This window comes from Chenopodium album, chromosome 12, assembly GCF_948465745.1.
Source record: "Chenopodium album chromosome 12, dcCheAlbu1.1, whole genome shotgun sequence".
Classification (NCBI taxonomy): Eukaryota; Viridiplantae; Streptophyta; class Magnoliopsida; order Caryophyllales; family Amaranthaceae; genus Chenopodium; species Chenopodium album.
This window is the reverse complement of record NC_137845.1, coordinates 42074691-42092393: the sequence shown is the minus strand read 5'-3', so window position 1 is coordinate 42092393 and position 17703 is coordinate 42074691. Positions and strand designations below refer to the sequence as shown.

General features: G+C 32.9%; 1 pseudogene; it reads right to left on the bottom strand.

Moving 5' to 3' along the window:
• Positions 1-2138: 2138 nt before the first annotated feature.
• Positions 2139-15381, bottom strand: LOC145571186 (uncharacterized; annotated as a pseudogene).
• Between the last annotated feature and the right edge of the window lie 2322 nt (positions 15382-17703).

The window sequence follows — 17703 nt, the reverse complement described above, 5'->3', positions numbered from 1 at the left end:
TGTGTGAATAGTGCAAAACTCAAAACGTGTCAACTAAAAAAACGGAGGTAGTATATTTTAATCTTAGTCCTTTCTTTTGTTTATTAATGTTGAAGTATAACTTTTATTTGTAATGGTATGCCGACATCCAATGCAATATTCCAATTTTGAACACCTTTATCTTTTCATTGTAATTTATGTGAATGTTTTAAGTGATGTCATTTTAAGGCAAGATATGATATGAATTGTGTTTAGAGAAAAAGAGATCAAGATAGAAAATTATTTTATATTTACGCAGATAAATTATAGTAATGAATTAATGATGATAATTGTTCGTCTTGTGTGCGACTGACCTCACCGTGTGACCACTTGTAAAATAACAAAGTAATCCCTATAATACTAATCTAGTAACCCCTTTAACACTAATTGAGTAACTTCTATAACACTAACGAAGTAATTCCTGTAACACTGACCAAGTAACCCTCATAACACTGACGAAGTAACCTCATGGCTGGCCACACACATATAAGAATTTGTGTGATGCTATATAGTATTTCCCAGTTCATGAATGCAATGAACTTTTTTTATTCAATTGAATCAATTAATAATGATAATGTTTACTAAGAGAATAAAGGTATATTAATACAGATCAATGTATATTCAGTAGGATAATGATAATCCGGGATTCAATTTCAAGATTTTCTATGTATATATTCATAATAATTCAGACCTATGTATACTTTATTTTAAGTCCATGGATCACCTTCGAAACTCACAATCGCAGCTAAGAGGATCATCATATTCCTCAAGATTTCTCCTCCATTGATGCAAATTCTAAGAACGCTCCGACAAATCGGCACAATGATCCTCAAGATTTCTCCTCCCTTGATACATATTCTAAGAATGCTCCAAAAACTAGTTTTTAATATTCATCTTTAATCAACCAAACTCCACCATCCAATTTTATATTGGCCTTGTTTGATAAATGGCTTTTGGTTGGCTTTTGGTTTTTTCTTTTGGTCAAACAGCTAAAATATATATTTGGTAAATGACTTTTCTGCTAGCTGAAAAGCCGGCTTTTCCGCCAAAAACAAAAAGCTAGTCTTACTAGCTTTTTGGTTTTGGCTTTTGGCTTTTCATTAAACAAATTACTTTTTTTATCCTTGATTAATAATTAATAATTAATAATTAATAGTTTATAATTAGTAGTTATTAATTAATATTTAATTACTATTAATAATTAGGAGTTAATAATTAATATTTAGCAATTAATATTTAATAATTAGTAATTAATAAGTGATAATTAATAGTTAATAATTAATAATTAGTTATTATTAGTACTTAATAATTAATAGTTATAGTAGTAATTATTAATTATTAGTACTAAATAAATACTAGTTAGTAATCAACAATTAGTAATTAGTAATATATAATTAATAATTAATAATACTTAGTGCCTAGTACTTAATAACTAGTAGTTACGAGCAGTAATTAAAAAATAAGTAATTAATAATTAATAGTTAGTATTTGTACTTAATAATTAATAGTTAGTAATTAAAAATTTGTAATTAGTAATATAAAATTAATAATTAATAGTTAGTGTTTTGTAATTATAATTAATAATAAAAAATTACTCGTAGTAACTAGTATTAAGTAATTAATAATAATACTAATAATAATAAATTAATAAGAACACATAATAATGTCCTTTAAGGTCATTTTGCATAGTTGCAGCCAATAGATAATAGCTGATTTTACCAAAGATATTTATATACAACAAATGGTCAAACAACCACTACAAACAACCAATACTAACAGCCAGTCAAACAAGCCAAGTTAAACAGCTAGCAGCCAACAGCCAATAGCTAATTTCCAAACAAAGCCATTAACTTTCCTAAATTGTGTACAAAAGGCAAATGAGACTTATTTTTGGGGACAGAGTGTAAATCACACTTATGAGACACAAAGCAAAAAGCAAATCATGAGCAATGACATACCAAACAAACTATCTACATTATGATATACATTTTGATGCATTGGTTCAGAGGGGAAAACCTGCTCTGATGATTCTCATACAATCAAAATAGGCCTTTCAAGAAGGCAATTTCAGACATCACCTGCCAAAGTGTAAATAAATCTAGGATCCGCATGCTATATTGTTAGGACTCTTTAAGGCGATCCAATTCCTTCTCCCACTTGATGCCAAACATTTGGCGACCAAAAGGCACAACTAGGTTATAGCGAAATACCTGTGCATTCCACAAATAATTTACTGGCCAAGCACGAGTAAATTTAATGAATGAAATAGCAGTTGGAAATCAGACATGGATATGATGATACTAAGTATAATACAGGATGCCCAGGATCTTAAAAACCAACCTTGTTATTAATAGCACTCATTCCAGCCTTTAAAGCCTCTAAGCATTCAGTCCATTTAGCAACATTTCCATTGACCTTGTATGCCCATGCTTTCTTTAATGCTAACCGCCATTCAGCAGCATCGCTCCTTATCTGCTTGTTGAGTTCCACCCACTCTGGTGCACACCCATTCTTTGAGAGAATTCGATATAGTGTATCCTCATTAGGGGCTGCATGAGGATTGGTACTAAGATCGAGAGGTTTTCCTTTGCCAGGTAATTTCTCGAAATGGCCTTCTTCCATGGATTGCCATATTCTTTTCTCAACAATGTTAACTATGTCGGTTTATGATCTGCACAACTCAGCCCAAGTCAAAAAGGTTTGTCATGAAACATGCATGCATATTAGTCAAAAAAGATCATTGGAAAGATTTTTTGCCAGTTGCCACTGTCAATGAGTGCCAAAATGATAAGAACAAGGAAAGGGAGGCATGAAATAAAAGTGAATTTACAAAAATCTTATAATTTTATATGAATTTGAAAGGTCAATCAAGGTTCAGGTGGAAAGTTGGTTTAAATGAATAAGAAAATTTAGTGAACAACTACATGAGTCATGAGCCATCCGGTGCTATCTCTTAGCTATACAGAAATAACATACTAAAGAAATCAAGGTAGTGAAGAACAATTGATGCCTTTCCACACAGATTTTCCTATCTCCTTTCAAAAGTATGGCAGCTATGAAGCAAAATATCAAACAAAAAAAGAAAGATAATACAATAAGGACAAAGCCATTTACATGAACAGAAGTGCAAAACAAAACAGGTTAAAACCAAGAGCTCGTGATGCATACATGAAATCAAAGGTGAAAGGGGAAATTCTCGACACCATAAAAAAGAGAATATGTGCTAAGAAATTGAGACCTTTACTGCAGTACGATACATTAATCAAAGATCTTCATCATATATTTAATCCCTTCTAAAGGATATGATGACTATAATGCAGTAAAGAAGAAATTACAATAAGATTGGCAAGTTCAAATAGCTAGTTAAATGTATTATCAAAGAAGCGAAACAACTGTCAAAAGAGACCTATTGAAAAACTTCTATGATACTCCTACAAAGACTCAATGGACGACTACAGCAAGTACAAAGTTCATTTACCCCTGAATTTCACTTGATTTAAGATTAACATGATTACTTTGCATGAGATGAAATTTCCACATTTTAAAGAGGTTAATATATCAAGGTAGTCAATCATTTATGCAGGGAAAAAATTTTAGAACATGTATAGTACACATAAAGGTCCTTTGCTACTTTTATATACCAAATCTATTTTGACATCTTCAATCCTACTTACAAATTTTCATTGTATAAACAACTCACCAAAAGCGAAATGTATACATAAGAAAATGTTGCAATATTTATGAAACTTATTAAAATGGTAATTGTTGCAATATTAGAGGAACAAGAAGTATCACTTTGTAGGGAATATTTCAAGCATCCCACACTTGAGCCCCACTGTGATCATACACTTAAGCATGGTTGCGTCCAAAGGGAAGGAAGCTAGAGTAAAAGAGTCGCCAACAAGTTTTAGGAATTTGTAAACCGTTCACAGGGTGAAGGTTACACCCCTTAACGATCCAGGAGATCGTTAACTCCAATAGGTCGGGAACCATGAATGAAAGTTCGGGGATGAAGGTACAAATTCAACCTAAAAGAGATTGAACCTGCCCTAAATAAGCCTCTACTTTATTCTTCTCGTATTCATGTGCGCTTTCTGACTAACATACAATCAATAGGTTAACCCTAAACCTGTTTATCTATGTTGGTTGAATTTAATGCACAAGCAAAACTATTATTGGCGATCACTTGAATTATAATCATATTAGCCTAAACAAGATTATTAATTATCTTATTAAGCGTGATTACAAGTATAAATTCTCTTTAAACCTGCGAGAGAGGGCGTGATCAAGCAATAACAACAATAAATATATATCAAGCAACATAATATTATAACAATCATCATCATAATAATAATATTGTCAATCTCAAAGCATAATAATATTAGCAAGATCCTAGGCATGATACTAACAAGATTAATAACAAACCCTAGCATGCCACTAAGCATTAAAGATCAAAGCTTTATTCCTAGCATGCTACTAACATGATATTAGAAAGAATAGGAAGCATCATAGAAACATGCATGATATTAGAAATTAATTATCATCCTAAACATGATACAGGGAAGCAATAAAACATCCTATCATGATACTAGGAATAATTAAAGCATGATTTCTATATCAAAATAATAACAATTAAGGTACTTACTTCGATGCTTCGTATCTCTTTCTAATAACAAAATACACGTGTTAGTAATTTCAAGGAAAATAATAAATCAAACAATTAAATTAAATAATTGAAATAGGGATTTGGGACCAAACCTTCAGAAATTATCAACCTTTCACGTCTAGGGCGAAGGCAACTTCGAACTTGGCTAGGTGTGTCTAGAACTTGTGAATGTGGAATTTTGTAAAAGGGAAGTTTAGAAAAGGAATAGAAAGAGAGAAAGCTTCTAGCTTTTAGAGAGAAAATAGAGAGAGATGATTGTGAATTGTTGATTATTGATTGTTGATTGCTGATTATTGTTTCTTCTTGAAAAACGGGGAAATACGATCCCTATTTATATAAAAATAGCTTGGAATCAAATCAAGTCATATTCGGAATAAAATACCTCCTGTTGCCAACGACAGGAGTTAGCGCCAGACGACAGGAGCAGCGCCAGACAACAGCTGTCAGCGCCAGGCGACAGCTTTGTCGTCTCGCGCTAAGTCAAAATTAAAACGCGCTTTATACACGGAATCATCTTCTTAATACGATTAAGCAGCTAATTCCGCGTTAAGCAGATTAAAATCATATTTGTGCCAAATCACATATTTTATTCAAAATAAAACTCTTTAAAATATAATTATTACTCCTAATTCCATTAGAATTAAAAAGAACCTTCTAGATATTTCTAGAAGATTAAAATCAATTCTAATAACTTTAGGAATAATAATTAATAGGCCCTCCTCTAGATCATCGGGCCACATGTAAAATCATTTCGGACCCAATTTAATTTAATCCATAACTTCCTCATTATTCATCAGAATTGGGCATAATATATCGTTGGAAAGATCTTTTTGAGCCCAATCCAACTACACTATTATTGGACCCTATAATGGACCAAACCAAATTGGACTGGCTATTTTCATAAATGGAGTATAAGAAAAGAAATGTTTTCAAAAACAGAAAGAGAGACATTTTAATAAAAACATCCACATCACTAGACTTTTCACACTTTCACCTTGTTCGATAATCAAATGACGTGAAAGGTATTCATCACTGGGTTTGGTTTTGGGGAGACACATTTGGGTGTCTACACACTTAATATATCAATGCAATACAAACAACAATGCAAACACTTATACCTCCTACAGGAATGAAGAGATAATATGAAAACTAGCACTCGTAGTTTCTCTTAAGTGTTGAATACATTTATACCAAAACCTTGATGGATCATTTTGATTCTTGCATTTTACATACTATGAATGGCAAACCCCATCATGAAAATGTCAACAAGACAATTTCCAGATTCCTTTAATTGCACAAATAAATGGCATCTAGCCTTCTTCTAAAGCGATATTGTAAACTTAGATGGAACACACAAAAGGGGGGGGGGGGATTATGTAGGAACTAGTGTTCCCAAATTTTGCGGAAATTAAAACATAGAACGAAATAAAGAGGTCCAAAGAGATTTTACATGGAAACTCCTTATGCCCAACAAGGAGAAAAACCACAACCACTTGGGATTTTTGAACTCGACTTCACTAAATAGGGCAACTACTCCGTAACAACCTATAAGGAACTCGACAAAACTTAAGTTCCACTAAGAACCTAAGCCAACCCCAAATGCTCACTCTATCTTCTATTCCGAAGCCTACACTCAAGACTTATCACTAAGCCTTTACAAGGATTACTCAACCCTTTCCCAAATTACAACTTAGTAATTTGAACTCTACGTGTTTAGATGATCTTACAATAGTTGGAACAAAGGAAACTCTCGTTGACACAAATATATTTCTAACTCAATATAGTATTGTCAGGGAACTTAGATCCCTTTTTATATTGATCTAACATCCCAATCACCTTCCTCACATCCTCCATTACTTAATGAAATTTTTTGTAAATAACATAAGAAAAAATATGAATAAATAATAAATAGGATAAAATAAAATAAAATAAAATAACAACGAAAATTTACGAGCTTACGGCAGACTACAACAATAAGAAACCCAAATCCCACTTACCTCCTCCATTATATTTACCAAGCCACTAAATATCTTCTTCCCCAATATACTACTTTTACCCCTTTTCTTATTCTCCCTCCTCGGTAACTAGAACCTTCACCAATGGCAAGAACAAGCCACAACACCCCACTCCCTCACTTAACTAGAAAAAAGACCTCGTACTTCATCACCCTCCACGGAATCCCCAACTTTGTTGGACACATCTCCATATTCACCTCCACAAAAGCCACTCTCGAACTAAAATTTGAAAATTCAGTCGGAAATACTAAACCCCAATCAATTGAACCTAGCTTTTCACCTACTTATAATACGCACAAAATTAAGAGATGCAAGCTCAAAGATGGTGGTCCATCAAAGGGGGAAGCAAAGGAGCATTTAAAAGCCCTACACTCAATGCCGACCAACTCACTCAGGGTTTTGCTCTATAGTTGGATGGTATCAATCAAGTAAGTTTACTGAATTACTTAACATACTAGAATTTCAAGGATAGGTTCAATTTTTAAATGTACATGCAAAGAAATCCTTGATTTCAGATGCTATGAATGAATTTGTGATAAATTTTGGTTGTGTGAATGATGTTTGTTCCAGTTAAGTGAATGGTACTGCCTTTTCTTTTTATGCAACTTATCTATCAAAGTTGTTTGGAGTTCCTAATGTTTAATATTCTGATTATTTTAAGCATAAACACACTGTGCAAATTGGTGAAGTAACACATGATCAAATCGTGAAGTATGTTGGTGGTAGTGCATGTGATGCTAATATGATAATACAATTTCTCACCTTTGGAAATATTGTAATTTAGCATAGTTAGAAAGGGAGTGAATCCTAGTCCTCGAAAGAGATATGAGGCGGGTTTGCTTGATTGTGCTTTGATTTATTGTCTTGGCAATAATTTGAAAATCAATTTCCCATCGATTATGATGCAACACCTTTGCCATTGTATCCTAAAATAAATGGTTGGTTATGGTACTTTAATTACCACAGTATTTGAAAGCTTTGGTGTAGATTTAAGTGTCTTTGATCTCTTGGCATGCAAGATAAAACCATCTTACAATATAATTCTTTGACTGCACTTGGCTTTACTGTGGCGGATGGAAAGCCTTTTTTTGTTCAACCTGAGATTGGACAGGTTGTTAAGAAGAAAAAAAAAGGGAGCAGTGGAAAGTGAGAAAGAAGAGAGTGCCTCAAAAACACAAAAGTAGGAAAAGGTTGTTAGTAAACCAAAATAAATAGGTGGAATACGGAGAAAGAGCATGAGGGTGGCTAACCTACCTAAATTGATAAAACCACCAACATTTGTTGATGTAAGTGAAGACAGTGAGAAAAGTGAGGATAGTGATAAAAGTGAAGATAGTGAGGAAAGTGAGAGTGAACCAAAACACCTTGAGCCTATGGTGGGCAGAGTGATAAACCAAAATAGGGGAGTACAAGTTTGATGTCATTCCTCATGTTCCTACAAGGAATAAACCTCCCTTTGGCACTATTGGCAATAGATCTTGGAAATCTCCAACAGTAGGATCTTTTGGTGAGCCTTAGATGCAAACTATGGTTGACATGATACAGCAATCTTAAGTTTTGTCGAGTTCGTTATAAGTAGAGATAAGCAAACTATTCATCATTCTCAAGAACATCTTCAAAAACAACTTCCTCCAATCGTTTGGAGAACTATGTTCTAATCGTGGGTGATACTTTGCCTATGTGCTTTAGTCACAATTTGAAGCTGGTGGACCGATCCTTTCAAGGCTCCAAATGTAGCTTGAAGTGACATGAGTCAGGTGCTAATTTGATCCTATTTAGACATCATTTGCTGCATCATGTCAACCATGGTTTGCATCTAAGGCTCTCCACCAAAAGATCCTACTATTAGATAACACCAAGAGCTATTGCCAATAGTGCCAAAGGGAGGTGTGTTCCTTGTAGGAACATGAGAAATGACATCAAAGCTTGTACTCTCTTGTTTTGGTTTATCACTCTGCCCAACCATAGGCTCAAGGTGTTTTGGCTCACTCTCACTATCCTCACTTTTGTCACTGTCTTCACTTACATAAAAAAATATAGGTGGGTTTTATCAATTTAGGTAGGCTAGCCACCCTCATGCTCTTTCTCCTTATTCCTCCTATTTGTTTTGGTTTACTAACAACCTTTTCCTACTTTTGTGTTTTTGAGGCACTCTCTTCTTTCTCACTCTCCCCTACTCCCTCTTTTTTCTTCTTAACAACCTGTGTGGAATAAAACAAATCTTTTCATTCACCACAGTCAAGCCAAGTGCAGTCAAAGAATTATATTGTAGGATGATTTTAGCTTGCATACCAAAAGAATCAAAGACACTTAAATCTACACCAAAGATTTCAAATATTGTAGTAAGTAAAGTACCATAACAAACCATGCATTTAGGGATACAATGACTAAGATGTTGTATCATGATCAATGGGAAATTGATTTTCAAATTATTGCCAAGACAATAAATCAAAGCACAATCAAGCAAACCCACCTCATATCTCTTTTGAGGACTAGGAATCACTCCCTTTCTAACTATGATAAAATAACAATATTACCAAAGGTGAGAATTTGTATTGTTATATTAGCATCACATACACTACCACCAACATACTTCACGATTTGATCATGTGTTACTTCACCAATTTGCGCAGAGTGTTTATGCTTAAAATAATAAGAATATTAGACATTAGGAACTCCAAACAACTTTAATAGATAAGTTGCGTGAAAAGAAAAGGCGATACCACTCACTAAAATGGAACACCATTCACACAACCAAAATTTATCACAAATTCATTCATAGCTTCCGGAATCAATGATTACCTTGCATGTACATTTAACAATTGAACCCATCCTTGAAATTCTAGTATGTCAAGTAATTCAATAAACTTACTTGGTTGACACCATTCCACATTTAGAGCAAAACCCCGAGTGAGTCGATCGGCTTTGAGTGTTAGGACTATCAAACGCTCCTTTGCTTCCCCCTTAGATGGACCACCATCTTGCGCCTCTTGATTTTGTGCTTATTATAAGTGGGTGAAAATCTAGGTTCAATTGATTGGGGTTTAGTATTTCCGACTGAATTTTCAGATTTTGGTTCGAGAGTGCTTTTTGTGGAGGTAAATATGGAGATGCGTCCAACAAAGTTGGGGATTCCGTGAAGGGTGATGAAGTACGAGGTTTTTTTCTAGTTTGGTGAGGGAGTGGGCTGTTGTGGCTTGTTCTTGCCATTGGTGAAGGTTCTAGTTACTGAGGAGGGAGAATAAGAAAAGGGGTAAAAGTAGTATATTGGGGAAGAAGATATTTAGTGGCTTGGTAAATATAATGGAGGAGGTTAGTGGGATTTAGGTTTCTTTGTGATGTAGTCTACAACTTTTTGTATTTTTTTTGTTTTTGTTTTTGTTTTTTTTTTTTTTTTTTTTTTTTTTTTTTTTTGTTTTTTGAAATTTGAATACAATAAAAAGATTGGAACATTTAAAAGAAAATATAAAATAAGAATTTGAAAAGGTCATTGGCAATTTGTACAGAAGAATTTTTTTAAGAGGATAAATGAAAAAATTTGTTAACTTAGATGGAACGCGCAAGAAGGGGGATGAATTGTGAGGAATTAGTGTTCCCAAATTTTACGGAAAGTAGAAACGTAGAACGAAATAAAGAGATGCAAAGAGAGTTTTACGTGGAAACTCCTTATGCCCAACAAGGAGAACAACTACGACCACTTGGGATTTTCGAACTCGACTTCACTAAATAGGGCAACTATTTCGTTACAACCTATAAGGAACTCGACAAAACTTAAGTTCCACTAAGAACCTAAGCCAACCCTAAATGCCCACTCTAGGTTCTACTCTGAAGCCTACACTTAAGACTTATCACTAGCCTTTATAGGGGTCACTCAACCCTTTCTCAAATTACAACTTAGTAATTTGAACTCTACGTGTTTAGATGATCTTACAATAGTTGGAAAAAAGGAATACTCTAACTGACACAAATATATTTCTTACTCGGTTGTCAAGATCCCTAAAAACTGAAACTTAACACCCTTTTTACACTGATCCAACATCTCAACCACCTTCCTCACATCCTCCATTACTTGAGCTAGTGTTCCTGAAAATAAGGAACTAACTCAAGCAGTGGAGATAAGTCAGGAAGAAGAGTTGTTCATAGAACGTGGGTAGAGAGTTGAATAAATCTTTCCTTGGAGCTTAATTTAAGGGATCAGTTAAAATCATTTTATAGAAAATATATTTATTTTGTTAAAAAGAAAATATCTAATCACAAAAAATATATTTTTATACTTTTAACCAAAACCAAAAATAAGATAAAATTTTCATTAAATAAAATTCAATTTTATACTAAAACTGATCATTCAATTTTTAATTCCAATTAGCTCTCATATTCTTTTTGTTCCAACCAATCATAAAATATTAAACACTTACATAAAACCTAAAAAATAATAACGCATACTTTTTAGTCTTCATGTAATACTCACTACTTTCCCAATTGAACCTTTGATAACTCTATCTTTCCAAAAGAAACATTTAAGCATAAACCTTCTTTTCTTTCTTCACTTCAAAATATCCACAGTATATGCCATATGTAGATTTAATTAAGGACTCCTCTTTGTTCTAACCCCGGAACTTTGTTCTTAACATAGAATTTGTCTAAACAACCTTCACACTTAATACACCGTTATCAGATCGAGTTTGCTTGTGATCGCTAAAACTAATCGAGGTCAATAGATATACAGAACATGGCGAACTCAATAGCTTTGTAGATAGCTCAAGCAGTATCCTAGACAATACATAGTCTTTAAGTGACTCTGATAAAGTAGATAGTTCTACATCATGGCAAAGACAGAATTTTGTTAGTAGATTTTCAAACCTGAATTAGTGAAGCTTGATTAATCATTCTTCTTTCCAAGATACTTCAGAAAAGTTTAACCCAAAAACACATTTTTGACCTTTAATGTTGCTTTGTTGCTCTTTGGCCTTTGACAAAATTTAATCCCTAAGGGCAAACCAACACATATCAAATCATTTCTTGGCTCGAATCATGGCATAGGCCGAGACAAACATTGTTTACTTGCTAATTATGATTTATGAGTCAAAGAAACTCCAAACATGCTCACACAGCAATACCAAAAAGAATTTAGAATGAACATCTCAACTATCAAGCCAATTGACATCACGCAATTTTATTATGTAAATGTAGTGTATATAATTCTGAGACCCTCAATTAGACATGGCACAAGTGTACAACATCTTGCAATTGCATTAATGCATTAATAAACATTGCAGCAAAGTACAATTTTGTTATATTACACATACACGGCTTAGACGGGTCCGATACGAGTACGTCTCCAAGTGTCAAACACTAAACTATATAAAACAATTTGTAGTGTCATACCCGACAAGTCCGGCTTTGTTTGGTTCAATATTAGTAAAGGAAAAGAAGAGAAAGGATGGGAAGGGAAAAGAAAGGAAAAGAAGGAAAAGGAAGATGATTTTATTTTCCAATATTTGGTTGATGAAAGGAAATTACTTTTATTTTTCTCTTTCCAATCAAATTCCTCCAATTTTGGGAGGAAAGGAAAGCCAAAATTTTGGTAAGAGACTTTCCTCCCACTTCCCTTCCTTTCCTTTAGATTTTATGTCATTTATTCAACCAAACATGGGAATATGATTAAAACAATTTCCTTTCTTTTCTTTTCCATCCAAATCCCTTCAACCAAAAAGGGCCTGAGTGTCGAGTAACACGGGTATCTAATACGATAATTTCGAGTAATATAACATTTTTTTTATGAACCGAGTAACATAACATAACATAATACTCTTTTAAGTTTTAACATTGATACAAGTATAAAAGGAAGATGATGAGTTGGAGAGAGAGAAAACCTAACATTATTGCGTTGGCCTCAAAGTTCAGGAGGAAGCTTGCGATCATTAGCAGAATCAATAACAGCAGATAATCGATCAGTTTGATTACTCTTATTCGTCTTCCGATTCGAAGATGATGCATAATCAGCCGACGCATGCAGGTGACAATGATGATGAAAAGCTAGGTTTTAGAAAATCGAATTTATGGTAGTGAACAACGATTATAGGGGAAATTGATGAAGCTGCAGTCATGGCGGTGCGAGTCGCCGCCATTGCCATGACTGCTTGGAAAGCTTCTTCAGCTCGATTTTTCTCTCTTCGAATGAATTGGGTGATTGATTTTTTTTATTTTTTTATTTTTGGATGAATTAAAAAAGTTGAAAATTCCTTAAAACTAATTAGAACATGTGGGTTAGAGAAAGATAGTGAGAAAGAAAATATAGTTGTGAATAAATAAAGAGATAAATATAGAGAGAAAGTGCTGGAAATTGATGTTAAAAGTACCAAAAAGAAAATGACAATTCATCCAAAAGAGCGTAATAATGTCAAAAGGTACAATCTTTAAATAGAAACAGACATTGTAATTTGGTTTATCCAAAAATGAAAAGAGACATTGTATTATGCGACGGACATAGTAATAAAATATGATGGAAGTGAGGTTGGTTGAAGATAAAAGATCTTTAAAAGCAAATTTGAGTATAGGTGGGAAAAGAGAATGTGAAAATTATTAAAATATGATGTGAAGGGACCACTAGTAGGGAGGGAAATAGTAAAATGTTGTTAAATGTTCTAACAAAAAAAAAAGAAATAAAGGAAGCAATAAAATATGTTTACAGAAAGAAAGTGAAGCAAGTAATAAAATACAGAGTGAGTAATAGTGAAGTTAACGCGTCAAATCTAGCCATGTCCGAGAGTTCTTTTGATTTAATCTTATGTCCCAAATTTTGTTATCCCAGAGATTAATCGGGGCTTCCTCGTATAATATCCACATACTATTCATAAAAGTTTTTTTTTAAAAAAAAGTCAAATAACATTAATGAGGGAAAATACATAAACAAGCATTGTTGAGGGGTATAAATGTCCGTATACTATTCTTAAGAAGTTTCTCAACTTTTTAGAAGCTAGGGATTTGTACCCTTCGTCTACGATAATTAACACGCTTAAACTTCATATATCCAAACATTTGTTATGGCAATAAACTAGTTTAATTATTAAACAGTAATTTCCTTGAGTAATATTATTGTGTTACTTGAGGTTAACATGTGTCCATTGACGTTATGTAATATATAGTGATTCTAATTTTAACATAGTGACCTTCAATAAAACTAGAGGTGATCAGTGAGCGGGACAGGCCACCTTTGATCAACTCTAAATAAAACTTATGTGGACCTAGTTTATGTATGGAGTAATATTATGTTTTACCTGAGGTCTACATGTGCCAACAGATGTTATGTTAAAAGTTTTGTTTTTGGTGCAAATATTTTATGTCGAATATAGTGACTTTAATTTCAACATAGTGATCTTTATTATATATATTAACCAGTGTGTTAAAACTCTCATTATAAATAAATAGATCCAAAACAATGACTTGTATCTAACATAATAACCTTCATTTAACATAGTGACCTGTTTTATTAATATAACGACCTTTATTCATTTAAACATGTGACCCTAATATTAGTGGTCAACAATAAATTAATGTGAACAAGTATATTTAAGTTTTTAGCTAAGTATTTGTATCTAGCTTTTGTCAATAAATAACAAAACCTTGTATGAAAATTGAAAAATTGGAACAGGGTAGGGTTAAGACTAAGAACCCTAATTTTCAATCCAAGAACAGGTGCTCATACATTCGTAATTGTTTTCTTAAATGCCTTAACATTGTAAGATCTTTTTGTAAGAATCTTACCAATCAGCGTTAACTCTAGATTATTATCCTCTACGCTAAGATCAACTGCACCAAAGTCTATCGTTGTTCCCTCCTCCTCGTGAATTTGTAGCGCAAGAGATTTTCCAGTGAGGAGTACGACCGAAATAAGTAGAAAAGCTATAAAAAAGATAGGGTTTGCCCTTTTTCTAAGAGAGAATCCTTTCTTTCAGAAAGGTTTTTTTTATTTAACTTAGCATAATCTAGTTTCGAGAAAATTGATCAATTAATTTGTGTGTTTTCTAAATTGCAAATAATATATGTCGCAATAAGAATTTAGAGGTTAATACAGGCGGAATTGTCATCCTAATTCAATTTCGTATCACCATCCCCAAATCCTTCTGTATTATATGACGTTAGCAATGTCATGAAGTGTGAGTAGGGTGTAACCTTCATGAATTAAATCATGGTTATCTTATAAACTAATAAGACTTGTTAATGATTTCCCCTTGTCTCACTTAATGTCAATTTGACATGTGCTAAAATAGTCCGACTCTTACATACAAGTATTATATGTTCTTTAGTTCTCGATTTGGGTCACTTCAAGTATTGAATGACATCTTTTCAATTTGGTTGCATTTCAATCCAAATTATTTGATGATTGGATTAGATTTCATTTAAGTTTGGTGATATGGTACCTATAATTTTTGTAATGTTAACCTTTTTTTTTACACAATAGCAGAGAAACAAAAGTTCTATTTAAACACTAGAAAGAGTACAACGACAGCGTCCAAGGAATCAAAATTTCATTCCCTTGGATGGCTTGTAGATTGTCAAGCAATGACAAAAAGGATGAGAACCTCATGTTACCCTTGGCTCGAGGCCACTTTAGCACTTCTAGGCATGCCCAAGCTTCACACTGTAATGCCGAGGAAGCAGCTACATACTTGCCTCCTCCATGGAAAGTATAGGATTGGTCGAACCCCGTAATTGCCTAGCCTATGCCAGCCCTTGTCATCTTCTTATCTCATGACCCATCAACCTGCAAAATGAAGGTAGAATAACCATCTTCCTGTCTTCCTAGGTGCACATGATTGAAGCCTGGCGGTAACAGTGGCTTATCACTTTGCTCATTGGCTATATTATACTGCAGCCCTCGTCATCTGATTGAACACGTCATATGTTTACTAGTATGAAGTCATAAGTATTTAGTTTGGGGATTTTAGAAGTCATTTTGGACATTAATCAATAGAGAAAATTGTGAAAAAGGATCTTTTAAGTGGTCGACTTTTTGAAAAAGGACCTTTTAAGTGAAAACTTGTGAAAAAGGACCTTTTAAGTTGCATTTTGTTTGTATGGGGTATTTGGGTGAGCTTTCGTGGTGGTCAACGTCAAAGCTCCAGCGTTGACTATCACGTGTTAGTCACATGACTTATTTTTTTTTTTAAAAAAATCCCCATGCAAATTTCCCTTCTTTCCCGACCTAACCAATGAAAGGGTTAGGTTGGTATAGGAGGGAAATTTGGGGATTTTTTTTTTTTTTTAAAAAAAGGTCCCGTGACTAACCACCACGCAAGTTCACCCAAGTACCCTATACAAACAAAATGCAACTTAAAAGGTCCTTTTCACAAGTTTTCACTTAAAAGGTCCTTTTTCAAAGAGTCGACCACTTAAAAAAATCCTTTTTCACAATTTTCTCTAATCAATACTATGTAGTATTATTTTAAAACAAGAAGTTGGAGGGACACTTGTCCTCCTTCTACTTTTTCTGTTTTAAAATAAATTTTTTTATAGCCAAAATAATATAAACACTAAAATCAAAACATAGTGAAGAGACACAAATGAAAATTGGTCAATTTAAAGGTGAAGAGACACAAGTATATTACCATTAAATATTATTTCATAAAAAGTAATCTAATACGAAGTGCGTAACATGACATGCGTAACTCTTAAATTCAAGATATCTTTATAGCCTTATTAGTATCCTAAATTGTTCTACTCAATAAAGTAAATACATAATTGGTTGGAAAAAAAAAATACCCGAGTAACTTCTTTATGCACAAGAAATTCCCAAACATTAAAATTTTTTTTAAAAAAATAACCCCCAATACCTTCTTCCCATTGTTGTAGGGATTAAACATACCATTCAATTTAAAAATTAAATTAAAAAAATATCTATATCTACACTACTAAAGGATGCTAACCCATGAAATATCTATCAATACTTCTATATTACGAGTGGTAATTATTATTATTTTTTTCTTTTTTTGGAATAGACTTCTAAATCTATACTTCTATTAATATGATGTACATGTTTTTTTTGGGTGGTTTTTTTTAAAAAAAGTTCTTTCTTTCTTTCTTTTTTTACAAAAAATTTACACCCAAAACAAAGAATTAATAATTCATAATTCTTCTTCAAAAAAAAAAATTAAAAAATTGTTAATCACGTATAATAACTAACTATAGATTTTTGCCTACAAAAAATAAAATAAAAAATAACTGTAAATTTAAATTAAAAGGGTTTAAACAGAACCTGTGTCAAAATAAAATAGCCTTAACAAATTTACAATAGTGTCAATTCATTTTCTTTCAAAATATAAATACATAAATGGTAAATTAAGATCAGTGTTCTTTCTCTCGAGGGAAGTTGATTTTTCAGAAACCCAACAATGAAACAGTAAGTTTTTTTCCACTTCTATTTCTCCAAGCATTCATATACACAGTGTCGCATATTGTAGACACCTGATTGTGTCTCCCCAAAAACCAAACCCAGTGATGAATATCTTTCACGTTATTTGATTATTGAATAAGGTGAAATGTGAAAGGTCTTGTGATGCGGTCGTTTTAATAAAAATACTTCTTTCGGTTTTTGAAAATATTTCTTTTCTTAATCTATTTATGGAAAATGTCCAGTCCAATTTAGTTTGGTCCATGATAAGGGTCCAATAATAGTGTAGTTGGATTGGGCTCGAAAAGAGCTTTCCAACGATATAATATAAGCCCAATTCCGATGAATAATGAGGAAGTTATGGCCAAAATACTAAATTGGGCTCAAAATGAGTTTTATATACGGCCAAATGATCAAGTGGTGGGCCCATTAATTATTATTCCTAAAATCATTAGGATTGACTTTAATCTTCTAGAATAATCTAGAAGGTTCTTTTGAAGTTCTAGTGGGATTAGGACTAATAATTACATCTTTTAGAAAAATAAATAATTATATTTGGAATAAAACAAGTGTTATAAAAGATTAAATCTGAATTTTAAAAGATAAGTACGGAC